The sequence below is a fragment of the Sminthopsis crassicaudata genome, chromosome 1 (assembly GCF_048593235.1).
Source record: "Sminthopsis crassicaudata isolate SCR6 chromosome 1, ASM4859323v1, whole genome shotgun sequence".
NCBI classification, from domain to species: domain Eukaryota; kingdom Metazoa; phylum Chordata; class Mammalia; order Dasyuromorphia; family Dasyuridae; genus Sminthopsis; species Sminthopsis crassicaudata.
In genome coordinates this window covers 245,019,930-245,037,982 of record NC_133617.1, presented here as the reverse complement: position 1 = coordinate 245,037,982, position 18,053 = coordinate 245,019,930, and the positions used below count along the sequence as shown (strand labels likewise).

Below are 18,053 nucleotides of genomic sequence, written 5' to 3'. Positions count from 1 at the left end.
TTATGGAATATCAGGTTCCAGGCCCTTCTGTCTTTTAATGTGGAGGCAGCCAGATCTTGACTGACCCTTATTGTGGCACCTTGGTATTTAAATTGTTTTTTTCTAGCTGCTTGCAGGATTTTCTCCTTTGTGTGGTAATTCTGCAGCTTAGCCACTATATTCCGTGGTGTTCTTTTTTTAGGGTCCATTTCAGAAGGAGTTCCATGAATTCTTTCCACATCTACTTTCCCTTCTGTTTCTATTATCTCTGGACAGTTCTCTTTGATAATTTCCTGTAAAATAGAATCTAGGCTCTTTTTTTGGTCATAGTTTTCGGGAAGTCCAATGATCCACAGATTTTCTCTCCTAGATCTATTTTCCAGGTCTATAGATTTTCCCAGTAAGTATTTAACGTTGTTCTCCAGCTTCTCATTTTTTTTTTTTTTTTTGTTTTGTTTTGTTTGACTGATTCTTGGGTTCTCTGTGAATCATTCATTTCTATTTCTTCCATCCTGACTTTTAAGGAGTTATTTTCTTCTTTCACAGTTTTTAGTTCTTTTTGTAAATGCCCAATTTCATTTTTAAATGAATTTTTTTGCTCTATTGAATTTTTTTCCATTTCCCTAATTTTTTTTTGAGAATTATTTTCTTTTTCCAATTCAGAAATTCTATTTTCTTGAGATTTTTTTATCTTTTCCAATTCAGAAATCCTACTTTCCTGTTATTTTTTAAGCTTTTCTAATTCACAAATTTTGTTTCCCTGCATCTCCTGTGAATTCTTTATTTTTTCCAACTCCAATTTCAGGACGTTGTTATTCTCTATCATTGCTTCCCTTTCCTTTCCCCATTTTTCTTCAAAATCTCTTAACTTTTTAATAGCCTCTTCTAGGAGAGGGTTATGTGATGGGGGGCAGGAATCGTTCCCCTTTAGGTTGTTTTCTGCTAAATCTTTGCTGTTAACTTCCACGGGGTTGGATACCCGCTCTTTCTCTGTGTAGAAAGAATCTATGGTTTTTCTGGTTTTTTTTGTTCATACTTAAAAAATCTTTTGGGGTCTGTCCCTGGGGTAGGAAATTATTTATTTACTTCTTTACCAGCTTCCTCCCAGACTGGATGGATGCAGCGGCTCTTGTGCCTGAGCTAAGATAGAGCTCTGGGAGAGAGTTCCCCACCCCCTCCCTGGAAGTGCCTCAGAGGTGACTAGCACTGCTGTGCCTTGAGGACGTTGTGTTCTAGCGGCTTCCCTGACTTTTGATATTGAAGTAAAGCAGGCACAAAGCCCAGCCTATGCTTCCTGGTGGGGCGTGGATGTCTGCAGTAGGTGACGTGAAAAGCCCCTGTGCTCAAACTGGAAGTGTCTGCCAGAAACTGTGGCCCCTAGTTCAAAGGTTCCTCTTCTCTGGGACTTCTGGAGGTGAGTTCCACACCTGAGTTCCACCCCCTCCACCTAAGTTTGGCAGTGTGTGTTGCCTTGGGCCGTATCCGCCCACTTGTCAATCTCTTAACTAGTCTTAGGTGGGGGCTGAGGCCACACCCCCTGGTGCCGAGATCTGCTGAGTCACCCCCAGGATCCGGGGAAAATCTAATCTATCTGTATTTTTAAAGTGTTTAGATTTCCCTTCTGAACTGCTATATTATAAGCATAGAAGAGCTAACAGCCTGTGCCAGATTCCTTTATCTCAGTGGCTTCTCTGATCCCAGAGCCCTTCCCAGCGCAATAGGCGCAGTATGCTAGCACCCAGCAGTCTGTGCTGGCCTCTCTTCTTCCTCCCCTGGGAACTGATTCATGATTACATTTTATAGCACTCTGGTAAATGAACTGTTGAACATTCTTAAGAGAGTTAGTTCTCTATAATAAGTGACCTCATTAAAGCTGACTTATTAAAATTGTTGAAAATTTGTGGAAAAATGGGAAAGGTTTTGCAGCATAATCCTTTTTTAGATTAGTAAGTATAGTATTATCTAATCTCTGAACTGGTTAAGTCTACATAAGCTTGCGGTATGTGAAGTGAGAAATTGAATATAATCAATGTGGGCAATAATATTGGTAAATAGAAAGGCATAAAATATTGTGCATCCATTAGCATTTCTATATATTTACCTTGACTTTTTATTTTGTCATTTATCATGTAGGCAGACATGCTGCTCAAAAATTCCTTTAATGAATCTGCTTTCTTTAACTAGGTGGCATAGAGTAGGGCTTCTTGAACTTTTTATACTTGCAATCTCTTTTTTCCTGAGAATTTTTTACATGACCCCAGATATGTAGATATATAAAATAGGTACATAATTTCCAATAATGATAAAATATCATAACTTTGTAATTCCCATGTTCAGTTACAAATACTATATAAAGCTATGAACCACAGTTTAAGAAGCTGAGAAGGAGAGAACACTGGATTTGAAACCTTTTGCACTTCATATGCTACTTCCCTAAAATGAACTACAGTTCTTTTTATAACTGTTATTTTTTTCTTCTATTTTGTTTCATTTTCCAAGGGTCACTTCCTTTAGAGGACAAATTGTATCAATGCATCATTGCACTTGTGCTTTGGCAAAATAATCTGGGAGACAGCATTTTATTTTTTTCTTCCCATTTTCTTTTTTTTCTCTTTCCTCTTCCTAGTTTAACAGATCCCTTCAGGCTGTACATGGAAGTTCTTTCTAAAAATTTGTTAGTTTTTGACATTTTTAAAAATTTTATAATACTCTTTATTTGATCAAAGAATTATATTCTTTATCTGAACTGGAATGTTATATTACTTATGTAATTTTAATAGGTTTATAAAAGCTTGTCAATTTTTCTTAAATATTACTCCAAAATAATTTTTAAAAAAGTTCCTGTGAAAATAATTTTGACTTTTAAAAGTTACATAGACAAGCAAATCTTAAAGAAAATTGGATTAATATAATTTCTTACCTACTTAAGTATATGACAAATTTCTTATCACTGCCATTATCTCCCAAAATTCCTCACATGAAATAAAGTTCAAGATTTTTCTCTAATGCAGTTAAGAGGGAAAAAGTGGGGTGACCAAGAACTTCGCTGGAAGATAATCCCAGTGCTTTTATAAAAATTCAGATTATTTCAAGCATACTTTCTACAAGGGAAAGAAAAGGGTTCTTTTATTATCTAAAGGGTCAGGAGTATGAGTTGTTTGCTTATCACTTCTGACAGTCATTACTACTAGTGAGGGGTACCTGAAACTGTAGGGGGACCCCTAAATTTTCTGAAAACTTCTTCAATGAGAAATTCTCCTTGACCCCTGCCTCTGTGAGACTGGCCCCAAGGAAAAAAGATAAAATAGTTTATCTTAGTGGGACTAGTTGAAGTAATCTTATTTAGCTGGAGATCTAGATTTCTACTGACCCCTATTGTTGGCTCAAAACCACTCCTAGTAAGTGGTCTCATTTAGGCCTGGAGGCAGTGACAGCACTGAGGGAATCTCATTTGATTGGAACTTCTGTCTCAGATTTCCTTATAAAAACAGCAATTTGGGGCTCAGTCCTTGCAGAGGACCTAACATGTCATGCCATGCCAAGCCATGGCAAGGAATCCTCTGCCCGCTGAAATGATATTCTCTTTTCAGTGTTACCCTCTATTTATCTTTCTCATCTATTTCCCTAAAAAGATTTTATACTTCTCTGTTGGGATTTCTCTACTAGAAACTACTTCTCTGTCACATCTTGTCACTAAGAAATTCAGTCTTTCTAGTCATGCATAGCAAAGGCTAACTTCCCAAGTCAATCAATTTTATCAGTTTAGCTTTTTGGATTCATAAATTCCTTTATGAAGGACCTCTGCACTACCAAAAGGGGGTTCCCACAATTCCCTACCCTACATCAAATCCAAGGGGGATTGAGGGAAGCCAAACTCCTTCATTTGGTTCCCTGAACCCTGAACCTGCCACTAACCTCATTATTTAACACCCTGACCATCAGGAACCCTAATTTTATTATTACCACATGCCATTTGCAGAAGTTAACACTTATCAAGTTCAGAATCATCTCACTGCTAACTTTTTTCTGTTACTGGAGGAAAAACTGGCAAGGAAAATCAACTAACATCTAAAGCTAAAGAAGAAAGGGAAAAGTGGGCTTTTAAATAAGTACTTGTCTATATGTAAAGTATGATAAGACAGAAAATTGGATATATGAGCAGTCTCTGTTTAGGACATACAATAAGAAATTTCCATCTGAGAAGATAGGGTGAAAAGGGAGAGAATAGAATAAACAAAGGAGAAATACACTTAGCAATTTGATGAAGGATTTTTCTCAAATATTTAAGGCATTGAGTCAGATTTGTGAAAAAAAAATAAGATCCATTCCCAAATGATAAATGATTAAAAGATATGAACTGTGTTAAAAAAGATTTTAAAATTATGCCTAGCCTATACTTTGATATAACTAGCAATATGCTAAGCATGAATTCCCAAGTGATTAAAATGAAACGACCTATATGTACAAAAATATTTATAACAGCTCTTCTCTCAGGGCAAAGAATTGAAAATTGAAAAAAAAAAAGGCTGTAAAATGGGAAAAGGCTGAATCAATTGTATGTGATTATCATCTATATTATTATTGTGGAAGAAGTGATGAGCAGAATGCTCTCGAAAAACCAGGAAAGTACTCCATGGATTCTAGCAATGGGAAATTTACTGTGTCTCTTTGTATAGTGTATAGTAAATATTGTGAGTTGATACACTGTGAATGATTTTGCTATTTTCAGTAAAACAATGATCCAAGACAGCACTAATGGATTTATAATGAAAAACATTATCCATATTCAGAGAAAAACTGATTGTGTCTGAATAAAGATTGAAGCATGCCTTTTCTTAAACTTTATTTTTTTTTTAGTGGGGATAATTAAGGCGCTTAAATCAATCATCATCTAATGCTATGTAGAAGAAAAGTTTTAAAAGAAGAAAGGGAAAAGTGAACCTTTTAAACAAATATTTATCTAACTGGAAAGTGTTAGAAGACAGAAAATTGGTGATGCAAGCATTCTCTATGTAGGACATGCAATAAGAAATTTCCATCTTAGAGACAGGGAGAAAGAAAAGAGAAAGTAAAATAAATAAGGGAGAAATACACTTAGCAATAATTTTGGAGCAAATTTATTTGATGACAGACTTTTTTCCTCAAATGCTTCCCAGAAGCAACATCATTCTAACAGGTCCCCTGATCTTTCCTAAGTGAAGATCATGATAATACCTAAGCTGAGTGTTAGCCTGAGGGATAGGCTTCCAAAATTTCTTTCATTTTAAATAATACCCCAAAAGTAATTTTTTTAAAAAAAGTTCCTGTGAAACTAAAACTAACTTTTAAAAATCATAAATCAATTCTTGAACAAATTTGTATAAATAGAATTTCTCATCTACTTAAGTACACAACAAATTTATTATCATTGTCTTCTTCCCCAAAAATCTCTCACATGAAACCAAGTTAAAGATTTATCTTTAATGCAGTGAAGAAGGAAAAAGTGAGAGGCCAAGAACTTCCTTGGAAGATAATCCCCACTTAGTCCGCAAAAGAAGGCAGCCACCATCCATTCATTCTATTAAACTAGATTCTCAGCAATATTCTTGAAGATAAAACTAAATGAGGGATAGAAGAAGTAGGAGAAGTCAGCAGGAAGGGTGTATGGAAATGGAACAGGAATATAAGACATTCTTTGTATCCAGAACCCCATTAAAAAAATAAACCTTCATTTTCAAAGTTCTACATTTAAGGACTGACCAGACCAGTTTGTTTCAAGGAGTCACAAACGAATACAATACTTATGAACAATAAGATCTCAAATGTTTGAATGAAATGATAGAGAACAAGGCTAGGAGCAGAAGAAGAAAACAATTAAAATCATTTTAGTAGAGAAAAATATCTTAAGAGAAAGAAAATATGAAATGCAACTTCTATGAAATGAGGGATGGGCATAAAAGATGATAAATCACGGGCATACTCTGGGAATCCTACTTTCTTGCTGGTCAATGAAACCTGCCAAATAAGTCAACATCTTTTATTTCTTCTCCCTTTAAATTGTGTCAATTTTTTTTAAATTTTATACATATATATTAATATATACTATATGTATATGTATATATATTATTTAATAGTTTTTATTTACCAGATATATGCATAGGCATGGGTAATTTTACAACATTGACAATTGCCAAAACTTTTGTTCTAATTTTTCCTCTCCTTCCCCCACCTTTAAGATGACAGTTTGACCAATACATGTTAAATACGTTAAAGTATAAATTAAATACAATATATGTATACATGTCTAAACAATTGTTTTCTGTACAAAAAGAATTGGACTTTGAAATAGTGTACGATTAGTCTGTGAATGAAATTCAAAATGTAGGTGGACAAAAACAAAGGGACTAGGAATTCCATGTAGTGGTTCATAGTCATCTCCCAGAGTTCTTTTGCTGGATGTAGCTGGTTCAGTTCATAACTGCTAAACTGGAACTTATTTGCTTCATCTCATTATTAAAGATGACCTCATCCATCAGAATTGATCATCATATAGTATTGTTGTTGAAGTATACAACGATCTCTTGGTCCTGCTCATTTCACTCAGCATCAGATCATGTAAGTCTCTCCAGGCCTTTCTGAAATCATCCTGTTGGTCATTTCTTACAGAACAATAATATTCCATAATATTCATATACCACAATTTATTCAGCCATTCTCCAATTTCTGGACATCCACTTAGTTTCCAGTTTCTGGCCACTATAAAGAGGGCTGCCACAAACATTCTTGCACATACAGGTCCCTTTCCCTTTTTTAAGATCTCTTTGGGATATCAACCCAGTAGTAACACTGCTGGGTCAAAAGGTACGCATAGTTGGATAACTTTTTTGAGCATGGTTCCACATCATTCTCCAGAATGGCTGGATGTATTCACAACCCCATCAAAAATGTATCAGTGTCCCTAATTTCCCACATCCCCTCCAATCGTGCATTATCTTTCCCTATCATTCTAGCCAATCTGACAGGTGTGTAGTGGTATCTCAGAGTTGTCTTAATTTGCATTTCTCTGATTAATAATGATTTGGAGCATCCTTTCATATGGCTAGAAATAGTTTCAATTTCTTCATCTGAGAATTTATCAATTGGAGAATGGCTTGATTTCTTATAAATTAGAGTCAATTCTATATATATATATTATGGAAATGAGGCCTTGATCAGAGCCTTTGACTATAAAAATGTTTTCAAGTTTGTTTCCCTTCTAATCTTAAATGCATTAGTTTTGTTTGTACAAAAACTTTTCAATTTGATATAATCAAAGTTTTCTACTTTGTGATCAAAAATTATCTAGAGTTCTTCTTTGGACATAAATTCATTCTTTTTCCACAGGTTTGAAAGGTAAACTATCCTATGTTCCTTTAATTTATTTATAATCTTATTATTTAACCTACGTCGAACCCATTTTGATCTGATTTTGGTGTACAGTGTTAAGTATGAGTCAATGCCTAGTTTCTGCCATATTAATTTCTAATTTTCCCAGCAATTTTTCTCAAACATTGAGTTCTCATCCCAAAAGCTGGGGTCTAGATTATTGAAATTATTGATTATCTTGCCCTGTGAAACTAACCTATTCCACTGATCAACTACTCTATTTCTGAGCAACTACCAAATGGTTTTGGTAAATGCCGCTTTATAATATAATTTTAGATCTGGTATAGGTAGGCCATCTTCATTTGATTTTTTTTTTCTCATTAATTCCCTTGAAATTCTTGACCTTTTGTTTTTCCATATGAACTTTATTATTTTTTCTAGGTCATTAAAATTTTTTTGGGGGGAATCTGATTGATATAGCGCTAAATAAATAGACCAGTTTGGGTAGTATTGTCATCTTTATTATATTTGCTCACCCTATCCAAGAGCATTTAATATTTTTCCAATTGCTTAAAACAGACTTAATTTGTGTGGAAAGTGTTTTGTACTTTTGCTCATATAGTTTCTGATTTTCCCTTGGCAGAAAGAATCCTAAATATCTTACTCTATCGGTAGTTACTTTAAATGGAATTTCTCTTTGTAACTCTAACTGTTGAGTTTTGTTAGTGACATATAAGAATGCTGATGATTTATGTGGGTTTATTTTGTATCTTGAAACTTTGCTAAAGGTGTGAATTATTTCTAATAGCTTTTTAGTAGAATCTTTGAGGTTCTCTAAGTATACCATCATATCATCAGCAAAGAGTGATAATTTGGTTTCCTCATTACCTACTCTGATTCCTTTAATCCCTTTCCCAACTCTTCTTGACAAAGCTAACATTTCTAATACAATTTTGAATAGTAATGGTGATAGTGGGAAACCTTGTTTCACTCCTGATCTTAATGGGTTTGGTTGCAGTTTATCCCCATTACATATGATGCTTACTGATGGTTTTAAATAGATACTACTGATTATTTTAAGGAAAATTCCATTTATTCCTATACTCTCAAATGTTTTTTTTAACAGAAATGGATGTTGGATTTTATCAAATGCTTTTTCTGCATCTATTGAGATGATCATATGGTTTTTGTTAATTTGGTTATTAATATTGCTAATTATATGGATACTTTTCCTAATATTGAACCAGCACTGCATTCCAGGTATAAGTCCTACTTGATCATGATGTAATATCCTGAGAATGATTTTCTGTAGTCTTTTTGTTAATATCGTATTTAAGATGTTAGCATCAATATTCATTAGGGATATTGGTCTATAAATTTCTTTATCTGTTTACAACCTACTTGGTTTAGGTATCAGTACCATGTCTGTGTCATAAAAGGAACTTGGTAGGACTCCTTCATTCCTTAGTTTTTCAAATAGTTTATATAGCATTGGGGCTAATTGTTCTTTAAATGTTTGGTAGAATTCACAATAAGTCCATATGGTCCTGGGGATTTTTCCTTAGGGAGTTGCTTAATAGCTTGTTCTATTTCTTTTTCTGAAATGTGACTATTTAAGCAATTCATTTCCTCTGTTAATCTGGGAAGCTACATTTTTGGAGGTAGTCTTCCATTTCACTTAGGTTATCAAATTTATTGGCATAAAGTTGGGCAAAATATCTCATTATTTTTCTAATTTTCTCTTCATTGGTGGAAAGTTCCCCCTTTTCATTTTTAAGACTAACAATTTCATTTTCCTCTCTCCTTTTTTTAATCAGATTTATCAAAACTTTACCTATTTTTTTTTTTTACTTTCAATACTATTAATTTCTCTTTTTAATTTTAGAATTTCAAGTTTAGTATTTGATTGGGGTATTTTAATTTGGGGTTTTTCTAGATTTTTAACTTGCAAGCCCAATTCATTGATCTCTCTATTTTATTCAAGTAAGCTGCTAAAAATATAAAATTTCCCCTCATTACTGCTTTAGTTGCATCCCACAAATTTTGGTATGATGTCTCATCATTTTCATTATCTTGAGTGAAATTACTAACTGTGTCTATAATTTGCTGTTTTACTCAATCATTCTTTAAGATGAGATTATTTAGTTTCCAATTACTTTTTGGTCTAGTTACCTCTAATTTTTCATTGAATGTGGTTCTTATTGCATCATTATCTGAAAAGAAAACTTTTACTATTTCTGCCTTACTGCAATTAATTTTAATATCCATATGTCCTAATATATGGTCAATTTTTTTATAGGTTCTAGGAACAGCTGAGAAGAAAGTATACTCCTTTCTCTCACCATTCAGTTTTCTCCAAAGATCTATCACACCTAATTTTCTTAATATTCTACTTACCTCTTTAATTTCTTTCTTTCTTTTTTTGTGGTTTGATTAATCTAATTCTGAGAGTGCAAGATTGAGATCTCCCACTATTATAGTTTTCTTGTCTATTTGTTCTTGCAACTAACTTAACTGCTCCTTTAGGTAGTTAGATGCTATACTACTTGGTGCATATATATTTAGTACTGACATTGCTTTATTATCTATGCTATTCTTTGGTAAGATATAGTTTCCTTCCTCATCTCTTTTGATTAGATCAATTTTTGCTTTTGCTTGATCTGAGATAAGGGTGGCTATCCCTACTTTTTGTACTTCACTTGAAGCAAAATAGATTCTACTCCTACCTTTTACCTTTACTCTGTATGCTTTTCCCTGCTTTAAATGTGTTTCCTTTAAACAATATATTGTAGGGTTCTGACTTTTAATCCAGTCTGCTATCCACCTCCACTTAATGGGAGAGTTCATCCCATTCTCATTTACAGTAACAATGAGTAATTCTGTATTTCCTGCCATCATATTATCCCCAGATTATGCTTTTTCCCCTTGCCCCCCTTCCCTCTTCCCCAGTATCAAACTTATGGGCCCCACTTGTGTCACGCAGCCCTCCCTCTTTAGTATCCCTCCCTCTTCCCTTTAAATCTTTTCCCCTTGTAACCTTTCCTTATTACTCTTTTTCTTTTCCCTTTTTCTCTCCCCTTTTTAATGAGGTGAGAGAAAATTCTCTGTAAAACCAATATGTCAATTATTTTCTCTTTGTGCCAATTCTGATGAAAGTAAGATTCACACAATGTTCCTCCCCCTCTCTAACTTCCCTCAGATATGATAGGTTTTCTTTGTCTTTTCATGGCATGTAGTTTCCCTCCTTTTATCTCCCCTTTTCCCTTTTTCTGACACTATCTCCTTTCCATTTCTACTTCCCTTTTTGTTGTTGTTGTTGTTATATCAGTAAAATCAAATTATCCATGTGGACTTTCTGTATATCCACAACAGAAATCCAGTTCTCAAGAGTTCCTTTTACCTTTTTCTGCTTCTCTTGAGTCCTATGGTTGGAAATCAAAATTTTTTGTTTAGATTTTTTTTTTTTTTTTTTCCCTTAGAAACAAATGGAATTAATCTGTTTCATTTAATGTCCATCTTCTTCCATGGAAGAAAATGCTAAACTTGGCTGGGTAGTTTATTTATTCTTAGCTGCATTCCAAGTTCTTTTGCCTTTTGGAATATCAGATTCCAAGCTCTTCTATCCTTAATATGAATGCAGCCAGATCTTGAGTGATCCTTATTGTAGTACCTTTTTTTTGAATCGTTTTTTTTCCTGGCTGCTTGTAATATTTTCTCCTTAGTCTGATAGTCCTGAAATTTGGCCACAATGGTCTGTAGATTTTTTTAAGGGTTTTTTTTTTCAGAAGTGTTCGATGAATTCTTTCAATGCCTATTTTACCTTCTGGTTCTATTACCTCTGGGCAGTTCTCTTTGGTGATTTCCTGTAAAATAATATCTACACTATTTTTTTCATCATAATTTTCCAGAAGTTCAATAATTCTCAGATTATCTCTCCTAGATCTATTTTCCAGGTCTGTCATTTTTCCAATTAGATAATTGACATTTTTCTCCAGTTTTTAATTTTTTTGGTTTTTCTTGACTGATTCTTGGTGTCCCAATGAATCATTCATTTCTATTTGTTCAGTTCTGATTTTTAATGAGTTATTTTCTTCATTAGCTTTTTTTTACTTCTTTTTTTGTATATATCCAATTGAGTTTTTAAATGAGATTTTTGCTCTATGAAATTATTTCCCATTTCACTAAATTTGTTTTTAGTGAGTTATTTTCTTTTTCCAATTCACAGATCCTACTTTCCTGTGATTTCTTTACCTTTTCCAGTTCCCTAATTCTGTTTCCCTGCACTTCCTGTAAATTCTTTACCTTTTCCAATTCATATTTCAGGACGTTGTTACTCTCTTGCATAGCTCATTTCTCTTTTCCCCTTTTTTCTTCTAACTCTCTTTTGAGATTTTTAATAGTCTCTTCTGGGAGAGCATTATTTGGGGTATTGTCTAGAAGCTGTTTGCTGTTAGTCTCCTTGGGGTTGGAAACCTGTTCTCTTTCTGTATAGAAGCTATCAATCCTTCTCTTGTTTTTTTTTTTTTTTTTTTTAATTTAGTTTTTTTGGTTTTTTTTTGGGGGGGGGTTACTCATTTTTTAAGAGCTTTTAGGGTCTGCCTTCAGGGCAAGAAGGTTACCAGCTTCCTCTGAAGAGCAAGGATGGGTGCATGGACAGTAACTGTCCTCTCAGTGGGCTTCAAGGAACGACAAAGCTGTGGGAGTGCTCTGGGAAGAGCTCCACACAGAAGTGACTAGGCCTGAGTATCAAGTGCTGGGCTGTGTAAGTGCCCTGGGAGGAGCCCTGCTGTGAGGATTAGTGACTGCCTTGGGGGTAGAGGTTAAGCAGCTAAAATACAACTGCCCTTTCCACATACACCTGCTTTGAGCATTAGCAGTTGTCCTATCCCTCACCACACTGGAAGTGTCTCTGCCTGGGGAGTGCAATTGAGCTGGGGAGATTCCTCTACCTCAGGCCAAGTGCCCCACTGTGCAGATGAGAGGCTGCCCCTGACATGCAGGTTTGTGACTACCCCCCAACAAGAGCCCCTAGCTGCAGAATGACGTGAAGAGCTGTGTTATGACCACTGAGTCATTTCCGGTCCTGGGTGGGCACAGCCAGATCCTCTTAGGCTCTGGCATCCCTCAGAGTACCCTCTACCCTAGGCTCCAATTTCTCTGCTGGTCCACCACTCTACAACCAAAGCAAAGCAGTCAGTCTATGGCAGAGAGCTCTATGTAAACCTTCTAACAGCGGAGGCCATCCCCACTCCCAATTCTATCCCTGCCTTGTGCTACTGTGTTCCCGCCACTCAGGACTTTTCTGGCAATATTCCTGATTATCTTTGGCTGGTGAGTTGTTGTACTTCAAATCTATGTGAACCTTACCAGTCTAGCACCATTTTTGAGGCTGATTTAAAAAACTGGTAATGAGGGTATGAGAGGAGCTCAGAATCTCGTGTGTGCCTTCTCTGCCATCTTGGCTCTGCCCCTTGTCAATTCTGTATGAAAGAATATTTCTGAGATCCTCAAATTGGTGATGACTTGAGGGTCCTTATATACACAAAAGTATGGGTTTTAAAAGGAAAAAAAAAAGAATTTCAGTGGCTTACAGATTTGGGAGGAGAAAAAATATTTAGCCATTGTGGTTTTCTTTTTCACTTCCCTTCTTCTGGCACTAAAGGATTTCATATTATTCTACCAGGAAGGGAGTCTCTAAGGAAAACCTCACATGACTATTTCCATCTACTTGGTAACCTGTATGATGCAATAGTTATTTTTGAAGATGAACAGGATTTGCACAATAGAGACAATAGCCTACCAACAAATGCTGAATTCTAGAGTTCTAATCTTGTTTTTGGCATGAATCACTGGCAGGCACTACTCCAAAATGTTGTGTCTAATGTCTTGGTGATATTTACTATCAATTTCACCAATTACATGGGCACCACCTCCAGACAGGAGTAAGATAGTAGTAATTACATCATCCAAGTTGTCTTCTTCCAACTCATAATCTGTGTTGACATCATAGCCATTTCCATTCTTAGAGGCCCAGCAATAAATAAATTAATTGTCCATGGAATGAAAGATTCCTATATGGTCTGAGCCTCTACTTTAATACTCTAGCATCACTGTTGACTGAGGTAGACTTTCTGGGGGTTCTTTAAGTCAATTAAAGACTGCAGTAAAATTTTTTGTTCTACATTTGAGTGATATCCACTTTGATATTCCCTTCTTATCTTCATTTTCCGCATGTAGATGATTGAAATCAAATTTATCATTTAAAATCTTCAACATTATTAATCATGCCATGTTATTTAATATTCTGCAAAGTTTTATCTCACCCACAGGTCAATGTAATTTCTTTTTAAATTCTCATATACACATTTCCCTTTTTAAGATGGGGTGAGCACATTGGCTTCTTCAGAGGTACACTTGCCCACACTGGAAGACATAAAGGTTTCACCTTCTTATTTCGAATTTTTCCACAAAATGGTATACTTCTTTCCATTTGGCTCCAAGTTTCAAAGCTTTAATTGGATCTGAAGTGCTGGCAGGTTCAGGTGCCACTTTTGCTTTTTTCTGTTTCAATATGTTGCCACCAGAAACCTTTGAGCTTCCAAATTCTTCAGTGTCTCTCAGAATCTTTTTGGATCCTTCTTGTATCTTTCATGTTACCTTTTGCTTCAAGCTCTGAAGTTTTCAAAGTCCTCAGAACTCTTTGTCTTTCTGAGAGTCCATTTTGGTGAAAGTCCTGATTTGTTCCAGGTAAACATCTTCTCGTAGCACAGAGTAACATTCTCATCAAAGATAAATATCAGGCCAAAACAGTGCTCAGATATTTCATTTTCTTCTTAGACTTGATGATATTCATGGATAAATCTAGAGAAGAACAATCTCTTCTTCAGATCCTCAAGGATATTACTATTTTGGTGGCAATCAGAACCATATACAATTACTTCATAGATTGATAGGCATATCTTAAAGCCTCTGTCCCAACAATTATACATTAATTTTCAGTGTTCATAAGCTTGGCGAAAGCTCCCGACAATCATTCAGTTAGAGTCCTTATCATTTCATTCAGACTATTAAGAGACTAAAGATTTTCCTGGTTTTATACTGACAACTACTGCCAAAAGCACCATCATGAGGGTAGTGGTGTAGTAACCTAATGCTTCAATCAGAAGCAGGACCCTCAACCAGGTCCCTCAAGCAGGAGAATAAGACACTCTGGACCTGCCATTCTCTGGAAAGGAGCCATCACTGCTTCACTTCTTGACATTTACTTTTGTAAGAATTTAATATCTATTTTTCCTCCCTCCCTCCCTTCATACTTCTACAAGCCAGAAATCACTATAATACAGTTTATACATGTATAACTACTTTAAAATATTTCTGCAAAAAGTGAAAGCAGCAAAAACAGAAAGCTGCTTTACTAATTTTCCTCCAAAACCACATGAAACTAAGCCTCTGAACAGAGTCTGAAAAAATGCAACCACTCTCCAGATTAACATAGATTAGAAGGACTTCAAGAAAGGTCAGTCTCACTGGGCTGAAAGGGATGTTAAACCCAGTTGAGATTGTGTCTAAGAAAGACTGTAAGAAGGTCTTAATCTAAGCAGTTCAGTAACTAAGACCCTCAGTTCTAGCTAAGTAGCAGAACAGATTAGTAGGGTAGCTTCAGCTCAGACGGCAAATTTCCAGCCACAGAAACCAGGTTGTTGTCCAGAGAAAGCAGATATACTATTCCTTTCTGTGAGCAAGACATCAAGGCCAAAGGGTCCCTGTGCTCTAAGTCAAGGTTTGTAATTGCATAAGAAGCTTAGCACAGCACCCCTAGCAGAGATCAAACTTAAAAGTAACAAAAAAGAAAAAAAAAATAAGGAAAGAAAAAAGAAAGAGAGAGAAAAAAATCATTTTTAAAAAATAATTTATTAATTTTATAATTATATTTTTTGACAGTACATATGCATGGGTAATTTTTTTTTACATTATCCCTTGTCTTCACTTTTCCAAATTTTCCCCTCCTTCCTTCTATTCCCTCCCCTAGATAACAGGCAATCCCATATATATTAAATGTGTTACAGTATAACCTAGATACAATATATGTGTGTAAAACCAAATTTCTTGTTTCACGGTAAGAATTAGATTCTGAAGATATAAGTAATCTGGGTAGAAAGACAATAGTGCAAACATTTTACACTCATTTCCCAGTGTTCCTTCTCTGGGTGTAGCTGTTTTTGTCCATCATTGATCAATTGGAACTGAATTAGATCTTCTTTATGTTGAAGATATCCACTTCAATCAGAATATACCTTCTTCTTTTTTATTTTTTTAAATTAATTTTATAATTATAACATTTTTTGACAGTATATAGGCATAGGAAGTTTTTTTTTTTTACAACATTATCCATTGTACTCCTTTCTGTTCCAAATTTTCCCCTCCTTCCCTCCACCCTCTCCCCTAGATGGCAGGCTTTCCCATACATATTAAATATGTTATAGTATAACCTAGATACAATATACATTGCAGAACCAAATTTTGTTGTTGTTAAGGAAGAATTGGATTTGGAAGGTAAAAATAACCTGGGGAGAAAAACAAAAAATGCTAACAGGTTACATTCATTTCCCAGTGTTCCCTCTCTGGGTGTAGCTGATTCTGTCTGTCATTGACCAATTGGAATTGGATTAGCTCTTCTCTATGTTGAAGATATCCACTTCCATCAGAATATATCCTAATACAGTATCATTGTTGAAGTGTATAATGATTTTCTGGTTCTGCTCATTTCACTCAGCACCAGTTGATGTAAGTCTCTCCAAGCCTCTCTGTATTCATCCTGCTGATCGTTTCTTACAGAACAATAATATTCCATAACATTCATATATCATAATTTACCCAACCATTCTCCAATTGATGGACATCCATTCATTTTCCAGTTTCTAGCCACTATGAAAAGAGCTGCCACAAACATTTTGGCACGTATAGGTCCCTTTCCCCTTTTAGTATTTCTTTGGGATATAAGCCCAGTAGTACTGGCTGCAGGCTCATACAGAAAGGGGGAATTTTTGGTTTGGGGTTCTAAATTATGGGGGAGAACTGAAGATTTAAAGCCAGAGATATTCTCTTATTCCTGAAGTAGAGGTGATTACACTAATAAGGTTTTATTTTTAAAAATGATCAGGAAAAGGAGGAAGACACCAACTACAAAAAGGTACTATCGGAATAGGGAAGAACAGAGTTCATCTTCAGAGGAGGATATTGAAGTAAAAAAGAGCTTCTCCTACTGTTAAGGACCATAGCTGGGTGAAGAGGCAGTTGAATTCTTCAAAAGTCTCCACAGATGTGAATCATAAACTTGAAGAAGTTGCAAAGCAGTCTTCACAGATGTTTCTTGTAGATTGGGAATGAAATAAATTGGAAGCAAAAGGAAAGAGGAGAGAGGTCAGAGAATGCAGCTGCTTCTCAGTCCCTTGTATCATCCTCCTATCACATGAAGAGATCTATTCTACAGGTCTGAGTTAGATCTCCAGTAGCCATTTGCAGGTGGCTCACATATTGCAACATATGTCAGCCAAATGTGGGACACAAGAAACACACACACAAAAAAAGAAGAAGCAGTACTCTAGAGCTGTTTGTGAGTAGAATCCTCCCAAGAGAATTAATTTGGCAACCATGAAGAAGGAAAGAGAAAAGAGATCTGTAAGATTTTTTTAGTTGGGATAATTAAATGGGCAACACATCAAAGGGCCGAGACAGGAAACTGATGAAAGACTTATGAAAAATGTCTGGACTGACTACAGTCCTCTTCTCCATTTGAAAATGTGCCTCCATGACATCTCACAAAAGTCAACACCTGCTGTAGTGCTATTTGCACTCCCTAGCATTTGGACTCAGGGTATCTTAGCATGTGAAATTAGATAACAGCCAATGCATAAACTTACTGACCATGCTGTGGGGGGAAAATACTTGTGTTTCCATAAAACAAAAAAAAAGGGGAATTGTTAAGGACCATGCCTAGATGAAGGGGCAGGTCAATTCTCCAAGAGCCTCCACAGCTATGAATCATAAACTTGAAGGAGTTGCAAAGCAGCCTTTAAAGATGTTCCTTGTGGATTGGGAATGAAATAAATTGGAGGCAGAGGGAAGAGGAGAGAGGTCAGAGAAGACAGCTGCCTCTCAATCCCTTGTATCATCATCATCATCCTCTCACATGAAGAAAACCATTTTACAGGTTTGAGTTAGATTTCCAGCAGCCACTGGCAGGTGACTCTCAGAGTATCACAGCATCCTACCCAAAAAGACTAATGATTAACTGTCCAAAACAAATTTTTAGAACTAAAAAAAAATACTTTAAACATCAAGTAAGAGAGATTTATAAGCAAAATAAATACATAAATAAAAACACAGATAAGCTAAATAAACAAATAAACAACAAACAAATAAATAAGAATTGTTATGGGCCAGAACTTGAAACAAAATTCTAAATCAGTAGAATTGATAGAGATAATGGTTGTTTAGTATAGTGCTTAACAGTTTTCTAGTTCAGTACATGTACTTAGTACTTATTCTAGTTCCACAAGATTCACACCTTTAAGAGAGCATATATAAGCTAGGAGCCTCAACTAGAATTCATTCTGGGAGATTCAGAAACCAGAGCTCACAGAACCAATGCTACAGAAGGCTTCTAGGTCCCAGGAAAGGAGACAAGACTTGAAAAGAGACAGTAAAGGATTTGAATTTTACTCCCTGGC

General features: G+C 35.4%; 1 pseudogene; it reads right to left on the bottom strand.

Annotated features, from left to right (window-relative positions):
- Positions 1 to 12,979: 12,979 nt before the first annotated feature.
- LOC141549663 (coatomer subunit delta pseudogene) lies at positions 12,980 to 13,813 on the bottom strand (annotated as a pseudogene).
- Positions 13,814 to 18,053: the final 4,240 nt, after the last annotated feature.